The sequence below is a fragment of the Pongo pygmaeus genome, chromosome 1 (assembly GCF_028885625.2).
Source record: "Pongo pygmaeus isolate AG05252 chromosome 1, NHGRI_mPonPyg2-v2.0_pri, whole genome shotgun sequence".
Lineage (NCBI taxonomy): Eukaryota > Metazoa > Chordata > Mammalia > Primates > Hominidae > Pongo > Pongo pygmaeus.
In genome coordinates, this window is record NC_072373.2 from 215,851,507 (window position 1) to 215,869,500 (window position 17,994).

Below are 17,994 nucleotides of genomic sequence, written 5' to 3' on the forward strand. Positions count from 1 at the left end.
AAGAATCGCACCTTGCCTATAGGGTTATTACAAGGATTAAATTAGATAATAATGGCCCACATTTTCTAAATGCTCCCCATGCTAAAGGCTCTGTGAGGGAAGAAGTACAGCCACTGTCTTCATTTTATAGAAGAGGAGCTGAGCCTCAGAGAGGTTAGGTCACTTATACAGAGAAACATAGGCAATCATGGAGAAGTGGGGGGCTCTGAGCTCCAGCCCCTAAGAACTACACAATGCATCCGCTCATATAATTAAACCTGCACCCAAAACAACCAGCACAGTGTCTATAACACAATAGCTCCTCAGCACACAGCCAAAATCATCTGGAGGGCTTCCAGGGAGACAGAACCTGATCAGAGTGCCTGTCTGGTTCTGCCCGACGCCCAATGCCTGATGTATGTCTGCAGCCCTGCAAGTGAGTGCTGGCCTCTGTTCCCAGCACGGCGGGCCCTGTGATGCCCGGCACATGGCCAGGATCTGCCCGGTGACTGAGGAGGCTTTGTCCATAGCTTAGAGCTGGTCTTGCTGACAATCAGGAGACAGCCCTGGGACCAGACTTTGACCGCAATTAGGTTTATGCTTAAAAACAGACTAATGGTAAATGCTCGACAGCTGCAAAGACTCAACCATCCTGCTAAAGCTAGAAGAGACTTTAGCAATTAGTGTCTGGTGGTGCCCACCGCAGGCTGGGCATCAACACTCAGCACTTGCTGAGCATAGAGATGCTCATGGGCCACACCCTAGATACGCCGACTCAGTTGCCAGGGCTGGGGCAGAGGCATCTGCCCTTTACTTATTTGTTTACTTAAGATGCAGTTTATATATAGTAAAATGCACAGATCTTAGTGTACACTTAGATGCACTTTTGAGAACTGTATATATCCATGTAACCACTGCCCAGATAAAAGACATTTCCGTGACTCCAGAAAGTTCCCTCATATGTGCATACCTTCTTTCAGTCTGCCTTTCTGCCTTATTTTACCAGCGGTTAGTTTTGCTTGTATTAGAAGGTTTTGCATTTGTTTGTGTTGCTTTTTGAGACAGGGTCGTGCTCTGTCACCCAGGCTGGAGTACAATGGCGTGATCTTGGCTCACTGCAGCTTCAACTCCTGGGCTCAAGCCATCCTTCCCGTTTCAGCCTCCCAAGTAGCTGAAGTTACAGGCGTGCGCCACCATGCCAGCTAATTTTTATATTTTTTGTAGAGACAGGGTTTTGCCATGTTGCCCGGCTGGTTTTGAACTCCTGGGCTCAAGTGATCCTCCCACCTCGGCCTCTCAAAGTGATGGGATTACAGGCCTGAGCTACTGCACCGGCCAAAAGTTTATGGAAGTGGAATCACCCAGAAAGTGCTCTTCCGTTTGCCTTCCTTTGCTCACCCATGGTGTGGCCTGTATCCCGTTTCCTTTCCTTTAACTTGCTGAGTAGCCATTAGCTGTGTGACTGTATCAGTTTGTTTAGCTGTTGGCCTGCTGATGGACAGCTGGGATGTTTCCTCCACTAGAGGAAATGCATAATGTCAGGCATAATGCTGCTATGAACCTCTGTGTACCAGTCTGTGTGAAAAAGGCAGATGTTTGCCTTTCTCTCTATAAATATCCAGAAGTGCAATTGCTGGGTCACAGGTAGAAGTGTTATTTTAATCACCTGTCCAGGTGCCACAGCTGCCAAACTGGGGTGCGATTCCCCAGTCTGTTCTCTTTTAAGAGCCATGTCCAGATGCCAAGCCCCTGGAGGTTATAAGATCTGCTCTGACTCACAGAGGAATCAGTTTTCCTAATGAGCAGTCCCTGAGTCACTCCACATTTTGATTCCCATTTAGCTTTGAAAGTTGAACCGATTCTGGATGGTTTGTTCTGACTAATGATGTCAGCTGTTCACATGAGGGCTAAAAGCCCATGGAGATAACACAAGGAAAGTTCTGGCTGCCAAGGCATCAACCAGGTTTCATGCCCATTGAACATGCTGCTAAATCGCACCAGTCTCAGTCCTTCCTCTAAACTCTCTGCTAAGGGACCTCCAGGGGACCAATGCCGATTTAGCAGAGGCAGTAGAGCAAGGTGGTTAGAGTCAGTGGAGATAAAAATCCAGGTCTGTCTGGAAGGTTTTAGGCAAGTTGCTTCAACTTTCTGAGCCTCAGTATCCTCATCTGTAAAATGGGCACACCACCAGTACTAACTCATGATACTGGAGTATATGAGGTATATAAAAGGAGATGGTAGGTGAGCAGCAGATGGGGGTCAGGAAGCAAAGGGAGCAGCAGTTTGAGACTCAGCCATTATCTGAAGACCCCGGAAGCACCACCTTGCAGTCTGCTAAACATGCAGATTCTTGGGCCAGATGAAGGACTTACAGAATCAGAATGCGAGGTAAGGCCCAGGATCTGCTTTTAATTAGCCAAGTGATCCTGATGCTCACTAAAGCCTCAGAGCCCTCATCCTGGGGTGTGGACCCAAGAGGTGTCTGAGGAATCGGCCGAGCTCAAGGATACAGAGACAGGTGGGGTGGGAGGACCAGGAAGGGAGTTAAGCCTTGGAAGAGCCTCCATGGGCAACCGAAGGGACCGCTTTACTCCACCAGGACTGTCTCCTGGCTCTGCCCCAGGGAATCCCTCCTCCACCCCTGCTCACCTAGCAAGGCTCCAGCCTGGCCACACAGGTCTCCAGCCACAAGGACCTCATGTGGCCTGATGGGTCAACTCAGCAAAGTGCTAAATGTCTGTGCAAGGCATTATTGAGCCACGGTCAAAGATTCTGGTTCTAGGTTCGACTCCCAGCTGTGTTCCTTCCTTCCTGGCTGGGTGAACTTGAGTGTGTTATTTCAGCTGGGCCATGAAAAGGGTTTGATAAGTGGTGTCTCCCTAATGGAGTTGCCAGGACTCATCAGCGCGTATGGGTTAGAAGACTTCACATGATGTTAGGCATGCTATGCGCGGTTGTTATGCTACAGCGCTGGGCTTATCTTGCTTCCTCTTTAGGGATGGGGATGGGGTTGGTGACCACTCATAACCTGGGAAATATTCTGCAACCCATTCTCTGAGGCTTAACACCAGTGTTCTTACAGTTGCTTCATACACGGGTGCAAATCATGCAATCTTAATCAATCAATCAATCAAATTTAAAAATCCCCCAAATCTAAAACAATCAAATGCTTAAGAGAAGCATAGAGAAGGTCCAGAGAGACACTGCACGCCCATCACCAATTAACCACAGAGACAGGCCCCGCCTCCAGTCTGTGACCAACTGCCTTTGGGATCCAGCTGCTTGCTCGGGATGAGCTGTTCTCAGTCTGTGTCCTCTTTTGTCAAATGACCATCCCCATTGCTGCAGCATCTTCCACTCCCTGCCCATGCTCCCCGGCCCCTGGTTCCTCCCGACTTCCCCATTCCAGTGCAAGGACATATCACTTTCCTGGTGGTCTGGGTTGGGCATTCTCTCCTTTCCCTAACTCCACCCCTCTAACATACACACAACTCTCTGGTTTCAAACTGGCAGCTCCAGGACTATATCTGGCCCATGGAAGTGTCTTCTTCGGCCTGTGAAGTGTTTGTTATTTATTTTATGTAATATGGAGTAATTGCCAATATTGAGAACATGGGCGATCTCGCATGGAAAACTTGAAAATCTGGCGTCTCTGGCCTAAATTCTCACATGGCGCTGTGTCATGGCTCTGTCCTAGGGAAGGGGCCTGGCACCCCACTTTGCCACAATCCCCACCACTCCCTGCTGCCTCCCATCTGGCCAGACTCTCTCCTTAATATCCCCCACTGGCTCCTTTCAGACATTTGCAACTCCTGCCCACATCCATGTTCGGTTGGCTCCCAAATATGTTGCTTCTTTTTCCCAAAGTCCTTTTCAGTGATTCTTCCTGCCTCATGCATCTCCTTCTCACTTCTCAGGCCTGGCTGGTGGTGATAACTGACTCCTCTAAGTCTTCCCTAGCTTCCAGGCCAACCCTCCAGCCACTGTGTCTGTCAGAACTTCAGTGTCCCTCACAGCCCACAGGATAAAGTCCCAGCTCCACAGGGAGGCTGTGAACTACCTCATCCAACCTGAATTCTTTAATTCCTTGAACACCCACTTTGTGCAGGGCCCTGTACCAGGCGCCAATGATCCAGGGTAGAGAAAAACATGTTCTCTCTCAGGGGAAGACCAAGGTAATGTCCTGAACGTGTCCAAGGAGGGAAACGGTCCTGGGTCTATCTCCCAGCCTCTGCAGCCCTCCACTCTCTGTGTCTTGCCTTTCTCTCCTCCCCTACCCCATCCTGAAGGCCTCCTCTCCTTTCACATCCGGTTCTGTTCCCCTTTCTTCCGGAAGCCTCCTGCCATGGCCAGCGGGGAGTTCTGTTCATGCATGTCGTTTGTATCAGCCAATTGCTACTGGCCATTTAGAGTCGTCCTGAGGGTGCTGGTTTCATTCCTGCTTTCTCTAACTAAAGTTTAACACGCAGGGCTGAACACCTGTGTTCTCACTGCTGCCTCTGGGGATTTTTATATTTATCTGGGACTTCTCTAACACTGGGCATAGGACTGTTCACAGGAAGCCTCAACAAATCTCTGTTAACTTCATTCATTGATTTCAATAAACATTGACTGAGCAACCACTGGGTTGTTGGGCACTACGAACACAGAAGTGAACAAGCCAAAGGCCTGTTCTCACAAAGCTTCTCTTTTCCTGAAAGAGACAAACAAGTAAAGGGATAACCTATCACAAGATGTCCAGAAAAGAAAACAGAAGAATGTAAGAGTCAAGGTGGAGGATGGGTTCTTTTGACAGAGTGATCAAGAAAGGGCTTTTAGAAAGGACATTTTCACTGAGACTGACAAGGTGGCAGCAGACTGGGGAGGTGGGGAAGTCCCAGGCAGAGTGATATGGTTTGGCTGTGGGCCCACCCAAGCCTCACCTTGAATTGTAATGATTCCCATGTGTCAAGGGCGGGGCCAGGTGAAGATAACTGAATCATGGGGGCAGCTTCTCCCATACTGTTCTCCTTGTAGTGAATAAGTCTCATGAGATCTGATGGTTTTATAAATGGGAGTTCCCCTGCACAAGCTCTGTCTCTTGCCTGCCACCATGTAAGACATGACTTTGCTCCTCATTCACCTTCTGCCATGACAGTGAGGCCTCCTCAGCCATGTGGAACTGTGAGTCAATTAAACCTCTTTCCTTTGTAAACTACCCAGTCTCTGGTATGTCTTTATTAGCCACATGAGAACAGACTAATACACAGAGGTAGCCAGTGCAAAGGCCCTGAGGCAGAAATCACCTTGGAGGATGTGCAAGATAGAAGGGGAACAGAAAACCACTTAGGAGGTTACAGCCATAGTTTATTTTACTTTATTTAATTTATTTATTTGTTGAGATGGAGTTTCGCTCTTGTTGCCCAGACTGGCGTACAGTGGTATGGTCTTGGCTCACTGCAACCTCTGCCTCCCAGGTTCAAGCGATTCTCCTGCCTCAGTCTCCCGAATAGCTGGGATTACAGGCACTTGCCACAACGTCCAGCTAATTTTTGTATTTTTAGTAGAGATGGGGTTTTGCCATGTTGGCCAGGCTGGTCTTGAACTCCTGACCTCAGATGATCCACCCGCCTCGGCCTCCCAAAGTGCTAGGATTATAGGCGTGAGCCACTGCACCTGACCTACGGCCCTAGTTTAGAGTCAAAGTTGACAAATGGAGAAAAACTTGTGATGAGTTTGATTCAGGCAAGAGAGATGAAGGGGACAGAGGATTTTAGTGTCAGCAACCAAAAGGATGGTAGGGAGCTATTACAGACTGAATATTTGTGCCCATCTAAAATTCATATGTTGAAGCTCTAACTCCCAACATATTAGGAGATAGGGCTTTGGGTAGGTAATTCAGGTTAGACGAGGTCATGAAGGTGGTCTAATGGGATTAGAGCCCTCCAAAAAGAGATTCCAGAGAGCTCTCTCTGCACACGTGCATCAGGGAAAGTTCATGTGAGGGCCCAGTCAGGAGGCGGCCATCTGCAAGCCAGGAAGAGAGCCCTCGCCAGAAATTGAACACTGCTGGGTCTTAAACTGCACCCCCCAGAACTTCAAGAAAATAAATTCCTATTGTGTAAGCCACCCAGTGTATGATATTTGTATGGCAACCTGAGCCCTTTACTGACATAAGAAAATCTCAAGTAACGAATGAAATTTGCCTAGGTCTCCAGGTTGAAACATTTCAGAGTTGAGACCGATATAGGAAAATGATGGGGTTGGGTGTGGTGACTCATGTCAGTAATCCCCAGCACTTTGGAAGGCTAAGGCAGGAGGATCACTTGAGCCCAGGAATTTGAGACCAGCCTCGGCAACATAGCAAGATCCGATTTCTACAAAAACTAAAGAATAGCTGTGCGTGGTGGCAGCGTGTCCATAGTCCCAGCTACTCGGGAGGCTGAGGTGGGAGGATTGCTTGATTCCAGGAGGTAGAGGCTGCAGTGAGCCAAGATCAAGCCACCGTACTCCAGCCTGGACAAGAGAGTGAAATCCATCTGAAAAAGAAAAAGGAAAATGATGGGATTCTATCAATGAAGGCTACAGAAGTGTGTCTAAGGCACAGAACCCTGCATGTCATTCAGAGATGTCCAATGCTCACCTGTCTCAGCCTTTGCCCAGTGCTGACAGCTGCTGTCGAAGGTCCCGCCCTGATTTCTGACCTTCCCCATCCTCCTTCCAGCGGAACTGCAAAACCCTGTTTTCTTTACTGCTGCTTTCGCTTGCTGTGGAAATAAACAGCTTCTTTATAAGCCACATTTCAAAGTTACCACTCCCTTTATCAGATGGCCTGGCCCCGGAGCACTGCCTTGACCCATTGAAGAGCAGGTGTTATGAAACCTTCCAACTTGCTTTCTTGAAAAAGTAGCTTTGTTCTACTCATGCAGACCACAACCGTCTTACCTAGTTAAGGTGACAACTAATGTCAAGGTCACAGACACAGAAAGAAATTCATAGAAATGTTCAGCATGTGGCAAAATGTCCAAGATTCCAGGTTGAAGAAAGGGTGTTTTTAGATAAACAGAACTGGAAGTTGAAAGGCTCTTCTTTGACAGATGAATTTTGTTTGTGTTTTTTTTTTTTTTTAGACGGAGTTTGTGAAATTTGCTTAAAGAAAAAATAAACAGATGATATTTATATAAAACAATGCCTGGAATATGAACTGAGACTCTAAAGACTTTAAAGCAAGTCTAGTTTTCATGATGGCAGGAAAACAATCTGTGTTAAGAATACTATTAGTTTGGCCAGGCGCAGTAGCTCACGCCTGTAATCCCAGCACTTTGGGAGGCTGAGGTGGGTGGATCACTTGAGGTCAGGAGTTCGAGACCAGCCTGGCCAACATGGTGAAACCCCATCTCTACTAAAAATACAAAAAATTAGCCGGGTGTGGTGGTGTGTGCTTGCAATCCCAGCTACTTGGAAGGCTGAGGCAGGAGAATCGTTCCAACCTGGGAGGCAGAGGTTGTAGTGAGCCCAGATTGTGCCACTGTACTCCAGCCTAGGCAACAAGAGTGAAACTTCGTTTCAGAAAAAAAAAAAAAAAAAAGAATATGATCAGGTTAAACCCGAGATTCCTAAGTAGAAAGAGGAGATGCTGGGCACATCTGACCTACTCCCTAGGCATGTCTAGGCACAACTATTAACTGGATTAAGCACAATAATATTTCATCTGCCAGAAGTTTGTTACACATGGCCTCATTCGGTTCCCACAACCCTCCATTAAAAGGTAGGCATTGAGCCCATTTAATAGCTGAGTAGATATCCTCGGGGAATACATTCCAAGACCCCCAGTGGATGCCTGAAACAACAGACAGCACCCGACCTTAACACATATGACATTTTCTGATCTGATAACCCAGACCGCTCTTAAGTGACCAACGAGCAGGTAGTGTTGACAGCACCGATCTGCTGGACAAAGAGACGATTCACGTCTGGAGCATGACAGAGTGGGACAGTGTGAGATTTCATCACACTAGTCAGAATGGCATGCAATTTAAAACTTATGAATCTATCTTTCCGGAATTTTCCATTTAATATTTTCAGATTGTAGTTGGCTATGGGTAACTGAAACAGTGGAGAGTGAAATGATAGAAGAGGAGGAACTCTTGTAGACAATATAGGATCATAAAGAGTTAAGTCACTTGCCCAAGATCACAAAGCTGGCACGTGGTGGAACCAGAATTCTAACCCATGGCTGTCTAGCCCCAGAGTTCACTTACTTTTTCTTTTCCTTTTTCTTCTGTCTCTGTCTCTCTGTGTCTCTCTCTCTCTCCTTCTTCTCTTTTTTCTTTTTTTCTTCTTTCTCTCTCTCCTTCCTTCCTTTCCTTTCTTTTCTTTTCTTTCCTCCCTCCCTCCTCCTTCCTTCCTTTTTTTTTTTTTTTTTTTTGAGACAGGGTCTCACTCACTCTGTTGCCCAGGCTGGAGTGCAGTGGCACAAGGCTCACTGCAGCCTTGACCTCCCAGGGTAAGGTGACCCTACCACCTCAGCCTTCCAAGTAGCTGGGACTACAGGCATGTGTCATCATGCTGCACTAATTTTGGTATTTTTTCTTTTTTGCAGAAATGGAGTTTTGCCATGTTGCCCAGGCTGGTCTTGCACTCCTGGGCTCAAGCGATCCACCTGCCTCAGCCTCCCAAAGTGCTGGGATTACAGGTGTGAGCCACTGTGCCTGGACAGAGTCCACTTTCTTTTCCACACATCAGAAGTTCCAAACCTGGCTAGGTATCTTAATCAGCTAGAGAGCTTGTTTGAAAATCTGATTCCTGAGTCCCACTGCTGAAGTCTGACTCCGCAGGCCTGGGCTGGGGCCTGGGAATCTGTTTTTATTAAGTTCTCAGCTGATGATCGAGCAAGGGGTTGCTGGGATGGACCACATCTGTTTCTGCTAGAAGGTCCTGTCAAGAGAGTCGGCGAACCCCCAGCAGAGCGCCAGAAACCACCTGTGGGTTCAAGGAGGAGGTTCCCCGGCAAGGACTGATTCATCAGCTGTGGTAGTTCCTGCTGTGCGGGCTTGGTTAAGCTGGAACTACTTTTCCCAGAATCCCCTCCTCTGACTGGTTCTGGGTTATAACTGGTCAAAAGAGGAATCTGTGGAAAGCTGGGAGATGGAAGTGAAGCAGCGGCCATTACACTTTAGAGGTCATCATGATTGGATGAGGTGAGAGACAGCCCCGTGGGTTCCAGCATATTCGAGCCTGTCCTCCATTCTGCATCCAGCTCTTTCTCCTGACTGCTGGTCCTGTTAACCAACAGCAGCCCAGGCCCCCCGCTGACACTTGGCTGGGGATGGACCAGACAACCGCTGGCTGTAGACTTCCCCACCAGCTTGCCCGTGTACCCAGGGCCAGGTGGTGATGCCCCTGGTCCCCGGCAACTCTTTCACCTTCCTTTCTGCTGCCCCCGTATGAATGCATAAGATCTAATTCCTATAATAAACCCCTTATCCCATAGGTCATAGAAGTTTGGCTTCTCTCATTGACCTGGAAGGATGCCGTCATCCACTCTGTCCTGCAAACCTTTTGACCTAAAGCAGCGGTCTTCCAGGTGTGGCCCCGATCAACAGCATCAGCATCACCCAGGAGCTGGTTAGAAATGCAAATCCTGGGGCCCCACTCAGACCTACTGAATCAGCAACTGGGGGTGGGGGATGTGGCGGGGGGTGGAGGAGGGAGGACCCAGCAATCTATGTTTTAACAAGCCCCCCACCCCAGAGGATCCTAACACAAGCTGAAGATGGAGAACCACTCATACAAGCATTTAGAAAACCTGCCTCTAGGGAGGCAGAGGCAGGCGGATCACGAGGTCAGGAGATCGAGACCATCCTGGCTAACACGGTTAAACCCCGTCTTACTAAAAATACAAAAAATTAGCCAGGCGTGGTGGCGGGTGCCTGTAGTCCCAGCTACTCGGGAGGCTGAGGCAGGAGAATGGCATGAACCCGGGAGGCGGAGCTTGCAGTGAGCCGAGATCGCAACACTGCACTCCAGCCTGGGCGACAGAGCGGGACTCCGTCTCAAAAAAAGAAAACCTGCCTCCATTTCTGTTTGGGATGATGTAGTAGTTCTGGAAAAAGACAGTGGCGATGGTCACACAGCACTGTAAATGTGCTTAATGTCCCAGAATTGTATACTTAAAAATGGTTAAAATAGGCCAGGTGTGGTGGTGACTCACGCCTATAATCCCAGCACTTTGGGAGCCTGAGGTGGGCAGATCACTTGAGCCTGGGAGTTTGATACCAGTCTGGGCAACATGGCAAAACCCTGTTTCTACCAAAAAATACAAAAATTAGCCGATGTGGTGACATGCGCCTGTGGTCTCAGCTACTTGGGAGGCTGAAGTGGGAGAATCACTTGAGCCCAGGAGGCAGAGGTTGCAGTTAGCCGAGATCATACCACTATACTCCAGCCTGGGTGACAGAGCAAGACCTTGTCTCAAATTTTAAAAAGGTTAAAATAGTTTACAAACAAACAAAAAAGCTTAGAAGCCATAAACAAAAGGTCACATACTGTGTGATTCCATTTACATGCAATGTCCAGAAAGACAGAAAGCAGATAGGTGATTGCCAGCAGCAGGGGTTGGTGGGGGAGGGTGGAGATGGGGAGGGAATGCTTAACGGGTACGGGGTTTCTTTTTGGGGCGATGACAATGTTTTGGAACTAGATAGAGGTGCAGTTGCACAACACTGTGAGTGTACAAGATACCACTAAATTGTGCATTTTAACATGGTTGATGTTATGCTCTGCGAATTTCTGGGGCTTGCCATTGTATCTCTGAGAGTTAGCATTCATTGAGATGCTGTGCTAAGGCTTCACAAGCAGTGTCATTTCATCCTCACTCCAATCCTGGGAGGGTGGCATTATTATTCTCCCCATTTAATGGATGTGGAACCCAGGCAGTCTAACTTCAGAATCCGTGCTTTGAACCAAAATGCCATTATGCGCAGAACTGTGAGTTATTTCTTTATGCAGAAGACAGAAATGAGACATCAGCCAAAGCTGCCCTGATCACACTTAAAAGCAGTATCCTGGGCCAGGTCTGGTAGCTCACGCCTGTAATCCCAGCACTTTGGGAGGCCAAAATACCGGGCGTGGTGGCACACACCTGTAATTCCAGCTACTCAGGAGGCTGAGGCAGGAGAATTGCTTGAAACTGGAAGGCGGAGGTTGCAGTGACTCCATCTCAAAAAAAAAAAAAGATTAAAAAAAACCCAGCAGTATCCCAGGCACCTAGCTTTACCTTGCCCTGCAGCAGAGGGCCGGGGAGAGGAGGGAAAGGAGGAAGTTGGCTTGCTCATGGGTCTGTACTCCCAGGCATTCTGAGATAAAGCCCCACGACTCTCAGGTGTGCTTGGCTTGGATTTGGAATGGACTTATTAGAATGGAAAGATTTTCAAAAATAATTATGACACTAACACCTAAAAATGTATTGAGCATGTACTGTTTTAAGTACATTTATAGTTTAATCTTCACAAAATCATTAAACTATTCTCCCCATTCGATAAAGTGAGCCACGGCTCAAGGTGACCTAGATCATTAGGACCATTTGAACTTAAAGCTGTTACTTTAATACAAAGTCATACATATTTCTCTGTGGGAAACTCAGAAAGTACAGGTTAGAAAAGAGAAGACAGGGAGAGAGGGAATAAAAATTACTTGTAATCCATTAGGAATAATCATTGGAAACATATTAAATAGTCAAATTTGTATTGTGTGTTTTTTTGAAACAAAAAATGGACAGCTTCGTAATCTGCCTTTTTACATTAGCAAATTAGACTCATCTTTCTATGTCTTTCAGAGCCTTCTGCATCACTGCCATTTTGAATGGCCATGTGGTGTTCCCCTTGTATAACCTTGTAGAAACCATAGCAGATTTTCCAGGCTTTTATATGGGACATTTGGGTTGTTTCTACAAGAAGACATTTCAACTGGGAAAAAATGTTTTAATCAGGTTGCTGAAATGTCTCAAACTTCCTCCCTGCAATGAGCAGTAACATGGTGGAAGGGCGATCAGCTTTTGGGGGTTGATATTTGCTAATGGAAAGACCCAAGCACCAGGCAACATAGTCTCATGCACATTTATTTCAGGGGCAAACTTTTGGGGGGAAAAGGCTCTCATTTTTATGTGTTGAACCTGAAAATTCTCACCTGAAGACAAAGTAAAAAAAAAGTCTCTCAGATTTACCCATCTCACTCCTTAAAAAGAAGAGCTTGATTCCTTGGCAACAAGGAACAAATGTTCCTCAGAATCCCAAGTTATCTTCCACTTCCCAGTTCTGAAGTTACATGCCAGGTAGATCTAGTTAGATGCCAGTACTGTTGTTTCTCAGCATAGCATCATAGTTCAGAATACAGACTCTGGAATGAGACTGGCTGGGTTCAAATCCCAACTCCCTCACTTTCTAGCTGTGGGCCCTGTTATTAGCTCACTAAACCCTTGGAGAGGAAGTGCTGAAGATAGAAGCCTGGGTCCCTGAATGACTGTGTGGAGCCAAGACCCCACCTTCCCATCCAATACATGAAAATGTAACTGGAGTGCCTTAAGTCCTTGAGATGTGGGGTAGTTTGCACTGTAGCTAGCATACTCCTGCCTCGGTTTCCCCAACATAGAACTGTTTTGAGCATCAAATGACTTAAGAGTGATGGGAAAGCTTAGTTGCTCCCCACTCTAACTCCAGATATTGACTCTAATAAGGACAGTCCCCAAACATCTGTAACTTTTATCATGAGCCGGATATGGCTCTGACTCCCAGGAATTCCCCTAAACTCTTCTTGAATATTTTTCAGCCTGAAGCCCTCTTGTGGGAAACAAGTCTGTCTACTCCTTTCTGTGAGAAGTTCCCAGTCACCGGCTCACTCTGGGAGAGACAGTATGTGTGTTCTAAAACTACCAACAGACTTCCTCAGACGCAGTGAGTCAGTACGAACACACAGGCGAGGTTGAAGAACTCCCTGGCCTTTATCTCTCTTGGCTCAGCCAGGCACAGTTCCTCTTAGCCCAAGACAAAACAGCCTATGCTGTTAAATCAATGGTTCTACCAGCTTCCAATCATAAAACCAAGGGGCAATAATACATAAAATTGGAACTCATACATTCTGAGTTACAGCTAATTGCAGATGTATCCAAGCTCATTATACATTTATCTACCATTTGTCTGTAAAAGATTGCCTCTACGGTCCTTCCTTCCTTCTTTTCTTCCCCATTCCCCTTCTTTCTTTTGGTGCACAGACCCCTTTGAGAATCTGATGAAAGCTACTGACCTGCTACAGAAAAATGCAGAGATAGAATACTTGACAGAGAATGCTTGACAGACAATTTCAGGTGGTTAGCGGGTCCTTAAAGGTGACTGAGGACCCTCATAGGAGTTACAAGTTTGAAATTACCCAACAATTTCATAATGATCCTGACCACTATAATACTTTATTGCTTTGATGACCAGGCAAACATCTAAAAGCAGCATCTAAAAGCATCATTATATGCAGAGACAATTTCTAGAAGTACATACAAGAAATTGCAGATGGTGGCTACCTCTCGTATAAGGGACTGGGAGCCTGGAATGAGAGGGAGATGTGTATTTTTTCATTGGACATCCTTTTACACCGTTTGATTTCTTATACCATGTGCATCTATTAGTTTCCTAATTAAAGAAAAAGAGTTAATGAAAAAGTTATTTAAGTTAAGAACTGTCACTACTCATTGTCACTTCCATGCCTGTGATATGGGAAAGGGAGAGTCACCAATGGGGAGGCGGTCAACCTCCTACCTAGCAGGGTGAAACCCACATCAGCTGGCAAAGTGAAGGCATCACTCCAGAAAAGACAGATGGTTTCTACCGGGTCTTCAACATAGGTCACTGAAGTTCCAAATGGGAGGGGAGGATATTATCAATGTTTCATTAGGTCCCTGCTTAGCCCTGGTGCTGGCCAGAGGAACTGGCCCAAACCTCCTAAGTTTGGTCATTTCATATAAACATACACTCACATACAAATCCAATAATTCCACTCCTAGGTATTTGCTCAAGAGAAGTGAAAACATATGTTGATACTAAAACCTCTGAATGTTTATAGCAGCTTTAATCGTAATCACCACAAAGTAGACACAATCCAAATATCCTTTTAACAGGTGAAGGGATAAGTAAACTGTCATACCATGGAATAAATGCAGTGTGGGGAAATCTCAAATGTATTTTTTTTTTTTTTTCCGAGACAGAGTCTTGCTCTGTCACCCAGGCTGGAGTGCAGTGGCGTGATCTCGGCTCACTGCAAGCTGTGCCTCCCGGGTTCATGCCATTCTCCTGCCTCAGCCTCCCGAGTAGCTGGGATTACAGGTGCCCACCACCACGCCCAGCTCATTTTTTGCATTTTTAGTAGAGAGGGGGTTTAACCATGTTAGCCAGGATGGTCAATCTCCTGACCTCGTGATCTGCCTCCCTCGGCCTCCCAAAGTGCTGGGATTACAGGCGTGAGCCACCGCGCCCAGCCATCTCAAATGTATTCTACTGAGTAGAAGTGGCCAGACTCCAAAGGCACCATACTGTATGATTCTATTTATGTGACATCCTGGAAAGGGCAAAACTATAAGGACAGAAAAAAGATCAGTGGCTGCTGGGGGGTGGAGACAAGAGAGACTACGAAGAAGCAGCAGGAGAGAATTTTGGGGGGTGATGGAACTTTGCTACATCTTGATTGTGGTGGTGGTTACATGACTTCCTGTGTTTGTCAAAACTCATCAAACTGTGCTCAAATTGAAAATTACATACATGTATATAAAATACAATGTTGGGCGAGTATTTTCTTTTCTTTCTTTCTTTTTTGAGATAGAGTCTCACTGTGTCATCCAGACTAGAGTGTAGTGCTCTGATCTTGGCTCACTGCAACCTCCGCCTCCTGGGTTCAACGGGTTCTCCTGCCTCAGCCTCCCCAGTATCTGGGATTACAGGCACCTGCCACCACGCCCAGCTAATTTTGTATTTTTAGTAGAGACGAGGTTTCACCATGTTGGCCAGGCTGGTCTCAAATTCCTGACCTCAAGTGATCCGCCCGCCTCGGCCTCCCAAAGTGCTGGGATTACAGCGTGAGCCACCGCGCCCAGCCTTGGATGAGTATTTTCTCACAGTTGCCTATGAGTCAGCTGCTGTGGCTTCCACCATGTTCCTATCTCAGCTTCCTAAGTCTAAGAAGGGAGGCCCAGATACTCGAAGTTTGAAGGGTAAACCAGCCACCAGGAGTGGCAGCTGATGTCTTCAAAGCTCTCTACAGTTCCCAAAGCACCTTGCCTGGCAGTAATCCCTGTGGGATGCATAACAAGCCTATAGGTCTTCAGCACAGGTCATTAAAGTTCCAAATGGGAGGAGAAGGTGTTATCAATAACAGTTTTGTTATGAAAACAATGCTTGTTTAAGAAATAAAAATTAAATATAGATTAGCAGAAAGAATATTGAAACCCCCCATGGCTACCCCCATCCATAACTGCTGATAAATATCTATGATGGTCTCCATGCTTTCTTGTGTACTGTGTAAACAAAATACTTTTTTGTTTTTTACAAAAGTGGGATATTGCTGCAATATGTTTTATATCCCTAACTTTTTTTTTGAGACGAAATCTCACTCTGTCACCCAGGCTGGAGTGCAGTGGCGCAATCTCGGCTCACCGCAACCTCCACCTCCCAGTATAATCTTAATTTTTAAAAATTTGATGTATAATGAACAATCTTTCATATCATCAGTATTCATCAACACTGGCATTTTTAGCAGTTGAGGACCACCTCAGTATATGAAAGAGCTGCAATTTATGTCACTAATTCCCTGTTGCTGCAAATATATTTGATTTTTAGTTTTATTGCTATTATAAAAAATACTGTTGAAATTAACTCCGTATACAACCATAAATTGTTACCTCGGGATAAAATCTTGGTATTGAAGATATTAATAACAAGGTTAAAATCTTGGAATTAAAAGTGTTTTAAAGCTAAGTGCTTTAAAGGTTTGGGCCTGCATTTTCAGACTGTTCTCCAGTTTACACTTCTACGCTGAGCTCCTGAAAGCACTACCTCCCAGTTAGCATTATTTAAATTAAAATTTTAAAACTTTTAAAACATTTCAGATTTCCCGTGTGAAAGATGGCATTGTTTTAATTGGCATTTCCTTTAATACAATGAGGCTGAATACTGATTCTTTTTTTTCCCATGTACTAATTGGCCACCAGCATTTCTTCTTCTTTTTTTTTGAGACAGGGTCACCCAGGCTGGAGTGCAGTGGCATAGTCACGGCTCACTGTAGCCTCTACCTCCTGGGCTCATGTAATCCTCCCACCTCAGCCTCCCAAGTAGCTGAGACTACAGGTGCATGCCACCATGCCCAACTAATTTTGTTCATTTTTTATAGAGATGAGGTCTCACCATGTTGCCCAGGCTGATCTCAAACTCCTGGGCTCAAGCTATCCTCTCACCTCAGCCTCCCAAAACGTTGGGATTGCAGGTGTCAGCCACTGTGCCTGGCCTCAGCATTTCTTCTTTAGCCCATTTCTCAACTAGGGCATTCAGCTTTTCCTTACTTACTAGAAAAGCAGGCTGGGCGTGGTGGCTCATGCCTGTGATCCCGGCACTTTGGGAGGCCAAGGCAGGCGGATCACAAGGTCAAGAGGTGGAGACCATCCTGGCCAACATGGTGAAACCTCATCTCTACTACAAATACAAAAATTAGCTGGGCGTGGTGGCACGCACTTGTAGTCCCAGCTACTTGGGAGGCTGAGGCAGAAGAATCGCTTGAACCCGGGAGACAGAGGCTGCAGTGAGCCGAGATTGTGCCACTGCACTCTGGCCTGGCGACAGAGCGAGACTCCGTCTCAAAAAAAAAAAAAAAAAAAAAGGAAAAAAAAAAAGCAAAGCCCCTGCATGTATTCAGAACACAACTCCTTGTCTCTGTGTTGCAAATATTGTCCCCAGTTTATCATTTGATATATCAAAGTTTTTAAATTTTAGGAGCCTAATCTAAAAATCATTTGCAATAATCTCTTTTATAATGTTGCCTTTAGCTCTCATGTTAAAGAAGGCCCTTCCAAAAAGGGGCTGTAGTAACATTACAGCAGAGAAATGTGGCAGATACCACCTTAACCAAGTGACCAAGGCTGATGTCATCAATAAGAAGTTACACTAATATTATTTCCATCCTAACATGATTCACCTTTGTAGGATTCTTTCCCAAAACCCAAAGGCCCAGTCCAGTCAGGAGAAGACATCAGGCAAACCCAAATTCAGGGAAGTTCTACAAAACACTAACTAGTACTCTTCAAAGCTCTCAAGGTCATGAAATTTAAGAAAAGACTGAGAAGGTGTCACAGTTCGGAAGATACTAAGGAGACAAGAAGACCAAATGCAATGTGGCATCTTGAATTGGATCCTGGTGAATAAAAATGCAGTGGGAAATCCGGCGAAATCAAAATAAAGTCTGTAGTTTAGTTAGTTGTGATGTCAATTTCTTAGCTTTGATAAGTATAATACAATTATGTAAGATGCCAACATTAGGCCGGGCGTGGTGGCTCACGCCTGTAATCCCAGCACTTTGGGAGGCCAAGGTGGGTGGATCGCCTGAGGTCAGGAGTTCAAGACCAGCCTGGCCAACATGGTGAAACCCTGTCTCTACTAAAAATACAAAAATTAGCCAGGCATGGTGGTGCATGCCTGTAATCCCAGCTACTCAGGAGGCTGAGGCAGGAGAATCGCTTGACCCCAGGAGGTGGAGGTTGCAGTGAGCCGAGATGGCGCCACTGTACTCCAGCCTGGGTAACAGAGTGAGACTCTGTCCCCTCCCCGCCCCCCCCCCAAAAAAAAGCCAACATTAGGGGAAGTTGGGTGAAGGGTAGACAAAAATGCCCCATATTACCTTTGCAACTTTTCTATAAATCTAAAATTATTCCAAAATTAGACAAAAATTTATTTAAAGAGTCTTGGCTAGGACCATCTCTGGACAGATTAAAAACAAAATGGGTTTCTAATTTTG

The 17,994-nt window shown here is 46.1% G+C and overlaps 1 protein-coding gene and 1 long non-coding RNA gene across 4 annotated transcripts in view; one reads left to right on the plus strand and one right to left on the minus strand.

The window, feature by feature from the left end:
• The window catches only part of TMEM51 (transmembrane protein 51), a 66,801-nt gene that overhangs the window by 37,841 nt on the left and 10,966 nt on the right, over positions 1 to 17,994 (minus strand). The window lies entirely within an intron of this gene.
• Positions 9,095 to 17,456, plus strand: LOC129007224 (uncharacterized). The gene is made up of 3 exons (XR_008492267.1): positions 9,095 to 9,158; positions 9,452 to 9,585; positions 17,187 to 17,456. It is a non-coding gene; the product is annotated as an uncharacterized LOC129007224 (long non-coding RNA).